The sequence below is a fragment of the Protopterus annectens genome, chromosome 5.part0, assembly GCF_019279795.1.
Source record: "Protopterus annectens isolate FY-2018-M chromosome 5.part0, PAN1.0, whole genome shotgun sequence".
Lineage (NCBI taxonomy): Eukaryota > Metazoa > Chordata > Ceratodontiformes > Protopteridae > Protopterus > Protopterus annectens.
In genome coordinates this window covers 799,906,205-799,919,606 of record NC_056735.1, presented here as the reverse complement: position 1 = coordinate 799,919,606, position 13,402 = coordinate 799,906,205, and the positions used below count along the sequence as shown (strand labels likewise).

Here is a 13,402-nt window from a genome sequence, read left to right as displayed (position 1 = left end):
ACATTCAGAATTGTCAATTAGCTGAAATGCCTGATGTTCATAAGGATCATTTACATATATCCCATGTGCCTCTGATACAAGAGGTTTAGGAGGTCACTCAGTGGAAGTTCTAGCTTAGCTGGATTTTTCATTTTGTTTTTACATACTAGTAACTTTACAAAAAAAAAACCTTCTGCAGAATTACAAAATTAATAAAATATACAACAGAAAATTAAAACTTTCAAAAATTATTGTACGCATGAAACAAGTATATATTAAATTAAATGCAAAATTTCTTTAGTTGCCATCTCAAATTGATCAGTGCTCATTATGAGCTAATTTGGCCTCAGGAGATGAAAGGTGTACTGAAACATGATTTAACTACATCATAACATTGAAAGGTACCAGCTCCACTGGTACAAAGGGATAAACCTCTGAGTGTGGCCAAGGTTTCATGACTATGATTAGCAGCTCAGCCACATGAAGGAGCTGGTGGGGGGTGATATGAGTGACATGGCTTAGCCAACTCACCTCTACTCAGGGGCAACATGAGGGAGGACATGGCCAGGGTGCATTTTCCAATGGTTGACTCCAAGATGGAGGAAGGAAAAGACTATGGGAACTTTGGCTTCAAATAACAGTGGCACTGTTCTGAGGAGTCACATAATTCATAGAGGTTATTCACATGCCCTCACTAATGCCCGTTATATGCTGAACATTGTATATGTTACCAGAATACATAGCAGGGTTAGGACTGAAAAAAAGGATGAATTATGATCACCTCTCTGTCAGCTCATACTCCAATGTATGGAGAGCAAATAGGTCAACAAACCAAAATGAGAGTCTGATGACCAGAAAGTAACAAGGACAAAACATTCAAACAGATAAAGAAAAAAGAAAAGACTGAGAAGGAACAATTGTGAGTATGACAATGCATACAGATGTATAATAAACTGAATGCATAGGCACCTGCAGAAAAATATTATGCAATTTAGCTCATTCAAAACCAGAAAGATTTCCTTTGAAATAATGAAAAATGATGTCTTCGGCCACTTTAAAAGTAAAACTAGTCTAAAGAAGAAGAATAAAGGAATTTTTTAAATTTATGTATTACAGAAATCTATGTTTCTTACTAGAATAAAATATAATTTGCCCAATAATACAAAAAATGTCATTTCATCAGTTGAGTGACTAGTTGTGTTTATAAGTGAAAATATATTTGATACTGAACTGTATCATGCCCACTGAGTTAGTCTTTTTTGAAGATTTTCAAATATTCACTAGTTGTTACTTTTGGTATTTTTAAAACAGATCTGTATTGGGGTGAGAAAGTAACCAAACTTTGTTTAATTAGGCTTATTGAAAGATACTTGAAGCTGTACAGATATATTTGTAGACTGAGGAAAAATGTTCCTTTAATTTTAAGATACAATTTGTAGGTTAAAATATAAATAATTTATGGCTAATACCGTCTATATCATATTTTCATTTAAGATAATCTAAAGTCAAGTTTTTTTTCAAATAATTGTATTTGTTTACTGTTGTATTATAGAAATAATTTTATATTAGATGTCCATGTGCAGTTTTTGTAATAATAATATTACATATCACCATTGTACTCCTGTTTTAGGATGATCTGCTACTTATTAGAATGAATATTCATGATTGTTTTCAAGCATAATTGTTTTGACAGGAAGATAAATATATATTTACTACATATAATATTACAAGCACAAAGCAAAATATTTTAAAAAAGATAAAAGCAGACCACATTGTAATAGACTGGATCCTGAAACTTTATTTTTAGAACATTTTTTTCTTTTTGTTTTCTGACTAATTTCAGAAGAACGTAGAAAGTGTGATAAGAAAACAATGCAAAATTAAAGCTTTAAAAGTCAGCTTTCAGTATGATTTTGTGATAAATTAGAGTATATAGATACTTTTATCTGTAATTAATAATAACAGTAATTATAATATTTGCAATTGTGCTGTAGAGTAACTTTTCATGTCTGACAAGAAGGCATCATAATTTCTGGAATCACAATTTTGCATTATCTAAAGCCAAAATAAACACTGGCCTGTGGCTAACTTTAGCATATTTTTTTGATCAACTAGAGCAATTCAGATTAACTTTTCTGACATCTGTTTAGTCTCTTTTAGATATCTTGTTTGTTTTGCTTATTAGTTTTGAGATAGTAATTATGTGCTTTGATCTGGATTACACCCGTTTCATCATTACATGGGTCTAATGCCCAAAATTGAAAAAATATGCATATTATGCCAAAAATAGAAAGACTAAGAATGTATGTATATCTATTTATGTATATATCTATATCTAATATATATATATATATATATATATATATATATATATATATATATATATATATACATATATATATATATATATATATATATATATATATATATATATAAAGATAACATTTAACAAAGGTATGTACATGTGTGCTATAGATGTATGTAATCCAATAAAGCATTTTATACATTGAAAAAATACAGCTATAGAACTGAGTGTTTAAGAAAATACTGTAAGGTGTTCACAAGCTGACACACCAAAAGAGCCATATCATAATTATTTTTTAATCTAGCCATTTCTTTGAACAGGTTCCTCTCCTCCTGCTCAGGATGAAATTGTTCAGGCATAAGTAGCCTACAGAAAAAAAGACGCGTAGCATAATACCATTTTTTTTTTCATAAGAAATCATTGCCAGTGTGATTTCTAATTCAGTCACTGTCTTCAGCACCTGTGAATACTACACCTGACCCCGATACTGCAGGAGCTCTAACTCAAGGTCCAACTCCCAAATGTTTTCACTAAGAATTATGTCATTGTACAATTGCCTGTGGTCATCATACATTACATCCATCACCAATACTGCAGAGCTCTGCCATAAGGCCCACCTCCCAAAAGTTTTCACTGAGAATTTTATCCTTGTGCAATAGTCTATGGTCACTACATCTGACCCAATATTGGAGTAGCTCTGCCACAACCCCCAACATCCAAATTTTTGCACTGAGAATTTTGTCATTGTGCAATAGCGTGTAGCCACTACATCTGACCATGATACTGCAGGAGATCTGCCACAAGGCCCAACTCACAAATGTTTTCACTGAAAATGTTGTTATTGTACAATGTAAACAAATTTAGCTTGATGATCCTTGCTGTGTAGTAACTTCAGCTAATTAAACATGTGCCTGCCTGTGCTGTAAATTGGCTTTAAAATCCCCCAAAAGAGTAGCCCTTGCACTGTAAGGACCACTTATTAAGTTGACCACTATCTTTTCTCTAGACCAATAGATTACATTGTATATGTCAGTTACATAGTCTCCCTAGATGCCAGGTTTCTGTATTCAGGAAATGAAAGAAAACCTTTTCTACTTTGCCCCTCTCTAATTGCTTTGTACAGGCTATGAACTGATTACTCTCTATCATAATTTGATCTGAGGATGGGAGCCCACTATGTTCAGCCTCACTATGTTCCCCTACCCGACCCCCAATTCCAACCCACCTCCACTACTCTACTATTATATTTACTACATTCACATTTCACATGTGACTCTCATTCCCTTACCCTCACGAACAACCTTAATACTATCTTACAAACACCCATTTCTTTTTACCTAACTCTAAATTTCCATTTAATCTTTTGGCACCATTCGCAACTACCTTTCTTCCATCTATAGTGCTTTGCAATATATTCATTCATAGCCCCACACCTCCTTAATAGCACCCATATATTCTGCTTTGAATCTTCTACTTTTCTCAAATAAGCCCTGACTTCTTCATATTTTAGCTACAATATCATACTCTAGCACTTTAAATCCCCTATTCCTTATGTTCCTGAAAAGATTCTAGGGCAACCTAACTCTCTTCCTTCATAGAAAGTAATTATTTCATTCTTACCCTCTATTATCTTTCAGTCTCAACCACCACTCAATATCCTACTGTCTTGCAAATTCATTTCACTTCTTGAGTCCTACTTCCCCACCACTTTCCAAAAATTACATGCATATTTGAATACTTAATCATCGTACTCCTCAGCCTATCATCTATTCTTCTCTTCCTACTGGACCATGTCTCACCTTACCATGACTGTATAATAGCTCTCAACATCTCTTCAACTCTGCCCCAACCATCTATTCACACTTCCTCCCTATGCTCTCCATACATTGTACCAAACCTATTCAATGATGCCCCTCACTTTTTCTTCAAATATAGACTGATTAACTCCATTTCATCTCAAATCAAAATATAATTAAGTGGAAAATACTCTCCAAAAAGAAGCATCAGTAATTCCGCAACATAATAAAACCTTGTAGAAGTAACATTCACTATTATTCTGGCCCCACCCACCACATTGAAAATCAGCACAATTATCTTCCACACACTACTCTAACCCTACAACAGTCATCCCCTAGATATGATAATCTAACTTTTGCTGCCATAAATGTTAGAAGCATAAGAAAAAAAATGTTGCTGAACTACATGCCTGGATTACCCAACATAAGCCTGATATTCTCACTGTAACTGAAGCTTGGCTTAAACCCAGCATGAATGACTCTGTAATTACACCCCCAGACTATAATATCATCCGTAATGACCTTATAAACAGGAAAGGTAGTGGTATTGCTTTAATATTTCCCAACAGCTACCAAGTTTCCCTGTACAACAAACCAATACAAAAAATTAATTTCAGCAGAACTTTACTTTCCTGAAATTAAACAATTATAAACAAATACGTATTACTGTTCTTTACATCACTTCTGGTGACAATATCACTACAATGGAAGATATCCTGCATTGGATATCCATTATTATTCAACAAAAAAAAATACTACTAGGTGATGTGAATGTCAGTTGGTTGAACTAAACTCTAACTCCCCTGCATCTAGCATGAACGCATTTGGTTTCACACAGCTAATTCATAGCCCACACATTGTATCAAGACATGAAATTTCTATTAGACTGGAACCTGGTACCAGACCTTATAAAAAAACACCACCTCAGGTACAATGTTTGACTGTCACAGTGATCATCTCTCAATGTATACAACCAGACATCTCATATATCCACTTAACAGCGTGTTTATAAAACAACACACAGCCTTTCTAAGTATAACCCAGAAATGTTCATTACTACCCTATCATCTATTAACTGGAACTTCCTAAAACTCCTCCTCTTAGATGATGCTGCAAATTAATTCAATAGCCTTGCATATCCTACATGCAAGATACTACAAAAATATGCAATCTGGCTATCTAAAAAGAAAATAATTCTAATGCAACATAGAGAAAAAGCATGGAAATGATGGCAAAAATATAAAACACCACAATGTCTGGAAAACTTCAGAATGCATTGGTATCCTACGGAAAAGCAAATTAATGAAGACAAAAACCTTACTATAATAATTTTCAGAATAGTAGTAAACACAACCCTAAATAAATTCTGCAACGCCATTAAATAAATGTTGCATCCTGGACAAAACTTCAACCCTAACCCATCTCCCAGTAACTCATCACTTGATACTGCATTACAGTTCAACATTTATTTTACAGATATTATAGCATCTCTAACCCAGGATTCCCCCAAATCACATCCTAACCCTGCCCAACAGCCACATATCACCACATCTACTTTTGCCTTAAAACTTGTGCCCACATCCTATATAAAACTACTCTAAAAGAAAGAACTGACCACAACCGAGATCCCATGCTGTCACTCCTCACTGTGAAGAATAGCTTCTGGAGCATAAATGTGCAAAAATGTTTATCCCTACAACAAAATAGACAAACCAGACCAAACTTAAGTGCTTTCATTCCTTACACTGAATCAAGACTTTTTCAGAACTACCATGCTACCACAATGAAGTTAATTGATTCCACAGTTGATCAAATCATATGACATTGTTGTCAAATCACATTGTGATATGAGTAAAACTACATAAAAAAGAATCACATTTAATGCAAAACCTATTGTATATTAAAACCTATTCTTAAGTACTGTTGTTAAAATTTACAATAGATGTAAATGAATATTAAGCCAATGTTATGCTTAAAGTAAAATATTTTAAACTAAACCAATAAACTAAATTTCAGCTTCTCTCAATTTGAGCACACTGTTGATAGATAACATGCCATTAAACCCTGGATATGTATGTGCATCTAATCTCATCTGCCATAACTATTCTCGGTACTCAGACCCATGCTCCCGTGCTTCACCTCTTGGATTTTTTAAAACCTGCTGTATCTCAAAAAATATAAAACTTTTTTCAGAGCAGGATAACTTGTGTTTATAAAGAGCATTGTTAGTCGTAAAATTGCCTTTGTCATAGTAATACTCATAAATTATCCTTTTTAATGCTCATTCAGTTTTACCAATATTAAAAAGTGGCAAAAATCACAAAATACTATGTATATCACCCATAGGGAATTGCAATCACAAAAATATTGTAACTGCGATAAGTTTCAAAACTGACTCTTCAAAAATATATCTACACTATTGGCATGTACCACGTCCTCATGCCCGTGTTCCTTTTTAACCTAGTAAACTCACCCTTGACATTGCCTCTTTCCAGTCTCTCTTTTAAATTCATATGCCTCTTGTATACAAAGCACGGACAGTCTCCTAAGTTCTTATTGATGTTGTTATCATATTCAATGAGCCTCCAATTATTTCTAATAATTTCCTTAATTTCATTACTATTCATTCGATATGTAGCAATCATCATCTGCTCATAATTATATAAATCATTATTGGGTTTTCTTTCACACTCTGTGTTGGTACCTAATAACAGAAAAAAAACTGTCTCTTCTGTTCGTACATACCTCTTCTTTCATATGGTTTATAAACTAATAGGGTAGCCCCTACTGATAAACATATGAATTCATTTTAATTTTTCTTAAACAATCCCATGAAGTTTTTAAAATGTATGGGTAATCATTAACAAAGTGTTTTAACATTCCATCAATATATACAACCAAAGAATAAATCTTGCATCTGGTTGTTGACACTACTGGACATAACGGAGGATTTGCAACATTTTTATGAATCTTGGGGATACTGAATATTATGCGCACTAAAGGATAACTTACTGAAAAAAGCTTATACAACTTGTATTCAATTATACCTTGGTCAAAAAGATATTTTAAAAACATATCCATTTTGTGCTGATTTTTAGAACTCTCATGCATTGAGCTTCATTATTCAAAATATATGCATGTTTGTGGATTCTTACACTTAAATCTTGTGTCAGTCATTATTAGTTCAAGAAACCCACATTCCCTGTCTCCGGAAAAAGCCACACATTATCTGTCTGCACAAAAGAGAAAATTAAACAGACATTATTAACTTTATACCTTTAGCAATTTTATCCCCTCTCTTCAAAATACCTGAAAAATATATTCAAAAACAATTGCTAAACTATCCTCTGCAGAAACACTCCAATACCCTATATAACACGTCTTTCATCCTTCCTAAAGTACTAAGACTGAACTTCTATCCTACATAGATATTGTTAGTAAAGCTGGACATAACAGCAAACTATTCACCTCCATTTTTCTAGACTTGTCTAAACCTTAGACACAGTTACTCACAACAAACATATACTTCAAATGTCTTCATTAGGTGTATCTTAGCCCACACATCTATGCTTCAAAAGCTACCTATCCAATAGATATCTGTAAGTAAAATGGCATTCCACCCTCTCTCTCTATACCACAAGTCACCACAGTGTACTACAAGACTCTATCCTTGTTCCCCTCCTCTTTAGCATTCTCTCCAGCACCCCACACACATCTACACAACAGACCCCTCATTGTAGTACACAGATGACTCCATACTCATTTGCATATCTGACAACATGGCACACCTCCAAAAAATTACTCAGGAAGTTTTGCATAAGAAGAACTCATGAAAAACTAATGATGCTATAGAGCCAAAATTTTTCTCACCAATGTGATTAAAACATCTGGCACTACTTACCTCCTACCCACACTAATTTATGGGGCTACCAACCATACTAACCTTCAGGCATCACAAAGATCAAAACTTGAACAATGCTATAACAAAATTGCTAAATTTCAGCAAATCGCCTTTCCAGAAACCATCAAGGTATACCAAAAAAAAGTCTAAAGTGGTTAGAAGTACGCCATCAACTAAAATACACACAGCTTCTTACCACCTGTAAAATTATCCAGCATACATGGGATAAGACAGTGATTCAGTTCATAGCCTGCTATAGGTCCCCAACCATGTCCAAAGACTCACACTCCATGTTCCTAAGCACACTGGAGAATATTAAGGTCCAACCTAACACTTTCATAGTGGGCAACTTCAACTACCCCTCCATTAACTGGGAAAACTACTCATGTACCAATACACTTTCCCAATGTTTCCTGGAATACATTAATTCCAATGCCCTGGACGAGGTCATTCTTACCCCCACTAGAGGTAGCAACATCGTTCACCTGGTCATTACTAACATGGGTAACAGTTGCTCTACACCAATCGTCAACTTCTCCCTGGTTCGATCCAACCAGAAACTAATCACCTTGGAAATCCACCCCCCCCCCAACAAAGGAAACCACCATGAAAAACTTCTCCAAAGCTACCTTTGGGCTCCTAAAAACTGAGGTGGCTAACTTCACTGCACCCATGTAAATGGAAATCAGTTGCATGACCACCGAATCATATAACAGTGCACTGTATGAACACATAGACAAATGCATGGATCTCACCATACCCAATAGAACCAAGCCACTCTCCTCCAAAAAAGGAAAGCCAATCTGATGGTTCCCTGCCATAAACAAACTCTACAACAGAAGGAGGAAAATGATGCATAATAAGGTGAAATCCCAAGACTGGAAAAACTCCCTTATCAGCCTCAACAAAAAGATGAGATCCCACAGCAAATCCTCTAAAGCTGGCTATGAAAACAAAATTGCATCAGATAGTACATACAACCACAAGGCCTTCTATAGTTATGTAAATAATATCCATGGCAATAGCCAGATTTGCTATGAGATACTGCACAATGGTACCTCCTATACTGAGCCAACAGATATTGCCAATATACTGGCCAACAAACTCAGTGCCAACTTTAACCTCTCTGCCCCACTAAGGGACCAGTCACAATACCAGTAGATTGCCAGGCACACAGTATTACCACTGCGCAGGTTAAAACAGCACTGTCCAAGGCGAAGAATACAGCTTCTATGGGACCTGAAAATATCCCTGGCTGTGTTCTATATGAACTACAGAGTGAACTGGTACCTCACCAGTGTGAACTGTTCAATCACAGCCTCACCTCAGGCTTTGTCCCTACCAAATGGCACACTGCTATAGTCACCCCTCTCCATAAAGAGGGAGCGACCACAGACCCTGGGATCTATCACTCCATTAGCCTGACAAATCTGATATGCAAAGCTATGGAACACATCATCATGGACCTAATAAACAAGGATATAGGGAATCTCCAGACTCTGGATCCCACAGAGTTTGGTTTTGTGAAGAGTAGATCATGCCTGCTCAACTTGGTCAACTTCTATTAGTCAGTCACCAGGGCTGTGGATGGAGGCAAGGTGGTTCATACAGCTTACCTTGATCTGGCTAAGGCCTTTGATACCATTCCACACTCAGGGATCATAGAAAAACTCCCCAAGCTAGGCATCAACCCCTATATCACTAGGTGGGTTGCAAACTGACTTACAGGTAGAACCAATTGTGTGAAAGTAGCTGACTCCAACTCAGACTGCTGACCAGTCAAGAATGGAGTCCCACAGGGTTTGGTCCTGGGTCCTCTCCTGTTTGGTATCTACTTCTCTAAAGTCCAAGCCAATATGAAGAGACTCTGGCTGACAAAGTCCACAGATGAGTGCAAGATGGGAGCTATTATTAACTCTCCAAGTGTTGTTGACATCCTACAGAAAGGCCTCACTGAGACTAACGACTAGTGTCAGAACCATGGGCTTAAGCTCAATGCAAAAAAATGTTTTGTCATTCCCTTTGGGAAAAACCCAGTTCCCATGAATTACCACATCGATGGTAGTCCACTGAACACTAAAGGTGTTATAACAGATCTGGGAACACAGGTTGACAGCAACCTCTCTTTTGACCACCACATTGCCACTGTGGTCAGAAAGTCCTTCTACGTGGCACATCTCATTACTAAGGGTTTTGGATCCAGGAAGAAAGAGGTCATTGTCTCCCTCTACTCTTCCTTCATTAGACCAATCATTGAGTACAATGCCCCATTTGGCATGTACCTCACTAAATACCTGCAACAACTGGAGAAGCTGCAAAAGCACCTCACAAAGAGGATCCTAGGCCTTAAACATTTGTCTTATATGGACAGACTAAAAAAATTCCAACTATTCTCTGTCTCATATCAGCTACTTAGATGTGATCTCTGCTTGACTCACAAAGCCATGTCTGACCCAGCTCTGTTAGAAATGCTACATCTGCATACATCCCAATCCCTCCACACCACATGCTACAGATACTTCAACCTCATTAGCACAATCAACAGAACATGCTGGAGGGACAGGTTCATAATCCAGAGACTGCCCATGCTATGGAATAGACTTCCCATACATGTCAAGCAGAGCACCTCACTGGCCCTCATCAAGGGAAATCTTGATGAGTGGATGGCAAATAGAAAATTCACCCCAGGGATCACTCCAGTGGCTTTGCTCGACAGAGGTGTTGGGAGCTAAGGTCAGGTGGCCAATGCCAGGGTAATCGTATGGGCTAGGCTTGTAAAGGCTCCAGGGCTATTAGCCTAGTACACACCTATGAAACTATGACCCTATACATCTGCTTGTCCAGAATTAAATAACATTCTACACAACAATGTTCTTAGTGAGTTATTATGATCCAGTGACCAAAAACTGCTAACTGCTAACAAACCTATCAAATCTGCTGGGCATTGTCTGGAATCCTTCTGTGTTGCTAAGGCCTGGAACTTCTTACCTGTATCTATTGTGTCAATACTCTCCCTCCCATCCTTCAAAACCATTTTAAAAGACTTCTTAGCAAAAAGTTGATTCTGTTTTTGCTCAACACCATGATAAATTATGTCTCTAAATGTGAACAAATACCTATTCATACCTTACACCTCCTTACTCTGCCTTCTTCACTTGCATCTTTACTTCTGTTAAATTCTCTCCCCTAGCTTTCTCTCTAAATATACCATAAGCCTATTTTTCTCCCACTTCATATTACAATTCAAGTATGTATTATACTAACATACCATTCATTTCTCTATCTACTGACTAAAACTTCTCTAAATATTAAATCATTGTCATATAAGTTGTATCTCTACTTAACCAAAGTTTTCATATGATGACTATATTAGTTCTTAAAATGTTTTGTAATACTTTGGGTTCCTGCACAGTTAGATGTTCCTGTTAATCAAATATCAGTAAATTACTAAATAAATGAAATAATTTTGCACTAGCAAAGATTCACTATTTAGGGATATTTTCCCCTACCTCAAGTTACTGTGACCATGGAATTGTTATAAAGTGGTTTGGGTGTATTGAGGGTACAGGGAAAAAAACAAGAACAAGAGTTCTTCACCCTTTTGGGTTTCAGGCATTTTTTTTTCATTCTTCTGGAAAATTGACTTCAGGAACTCAACATTTCATAGCAAAGCCTTTTGAACAAACTGTACTCTACCAACCATATCTTTTCAGTAGTGGCACCTAATATACAGGAATCTTTCTCAACAGAACAACAGTCCAACCATCTCTTCCATGAATTCAGAAGTGACCTTAACAAACACTGTACAGGTGCTTCAGATCCCAAAGCATTATCTGATAACAACTGCTGCCCACTCACCTCCCTTCCCAGTACACAAAATCGTGCAACACGGCATTGTGACATTATTAGTATCTCCTCCTCATCCCCTCTCTTACTTCTCAAAAGGTTCCCTTCCTATCCTACCCGCACCCTTCTCCTGTGCCCCCTTTTCTATACTGTCTTCTTTCTACTCTCTCTCCTACCCCGTCTTCCCACCTTTTTTCATATGAATTATAGTCCATACTGTAAATACACAATATTTTGAAAGCTTACTGCTCCTAAGGAACAATTATATTGCCTATAAGTTTACATTGCAGTGCATCGACTATTTTCTTAGTATAGCTGTTAGTATTATTTTATGGTATTTTCTTACTAATGCTTAGTACTATTTATCTTGTCTTTGTCTGACATATTACATGTATTCACTCAGGCTTAGCTTTAAAATGGGGTCATCTTGATCAGTATTCTAACTCATTCAACAAAGAATTAATAAAATTAATTACATACTATATATAGCTGTTTATGACTATATATATATACATATATATATATATATATATATATATATATATATATATATATATATATATATATATATGGGTCTACTGCTTTTCATCGAATACCACATATTCGAAAAAGAGCAGTAGACTGCTCAGTTATGCGAAAGTGCACTTATTCGAAAGTGTACTTTCGCGAACTCAGCTTCTACGAACGGATCGCACCACAGTGGAGGATAGCAGGAAAACATGCTATGTCCTCCACTGTGGTGCGGTAGACCTTAGGGTTAGGGTGCGGGTCAAGGTAAGGGGATAGCTAGTAGGGCTATCCCCTTACCAAGACCCATGCCCTAAACCTAAGGTCCGTGACTACCGCACCACAGGGGATCATAGCCTGTCCTCCGCTGTGGTGCGGTAGTCATGGACCTTAGGGTTAGAGCGCAGGTCATGGTAAGGGGATAGCCCTACAAGCTATCCCCTTACCATGACCTGCACCCTAACCCTGAGGTCCGTAACTACTGCACTAAAGTCAGTAGTAGTCCTTTCGCTGAAGCGGGTTTTGCAAAAGTGCACTTTCGATTAAGTGCACTTTTGTGTAACCCAGGGTCTACTGTGTGAGTTTGAAGAAGTGTATTTTTGAACTTATACAGTAGACCCATATATATATATATATATATATATATATATATATATATATATATATATATATATCACATGCATCTTTATTTAAAAAAAAAAAAATATATATATATATATATATATATATATATATATATATATATATATATATATATATATATCACTCAAATGTGAATAAATAAAATATAGAAGGTGAAGGGTGATTGATATATATATATATATATATATATATATATATATATATATATATATATATATCTATATATAAGTTTATGTGTGCATATGTACAATAATATCAGTTATTCCTGCTATAAATGTATTGATCATAAAACAAAAACACTGTTTCTTTAAGAATATTTTTGTAAGAAGCGAAATACAATTTTCATAATAGTAAATAACTCTAGTCTATTGTAAAACTATTAGACATGTTTTACTTTTTTTCACAGGGCAATATTAATCATAAACT

At 35.9% G+C, this 13,402-nt stretch overlaps 1 long non-coding RNA gene across 1 annotated transcript in view; it reads right to left on the bottom strand.

Annotated features, from left to right (window-relative positions):
* The window catches only part of LOC122802047, a 39,405-nt gene that overhangs the window by 25,852 nt on the left and 151 nt on the right, over nt 1-13,402 (bottom strand). The window lies entirely within an intron of this gene.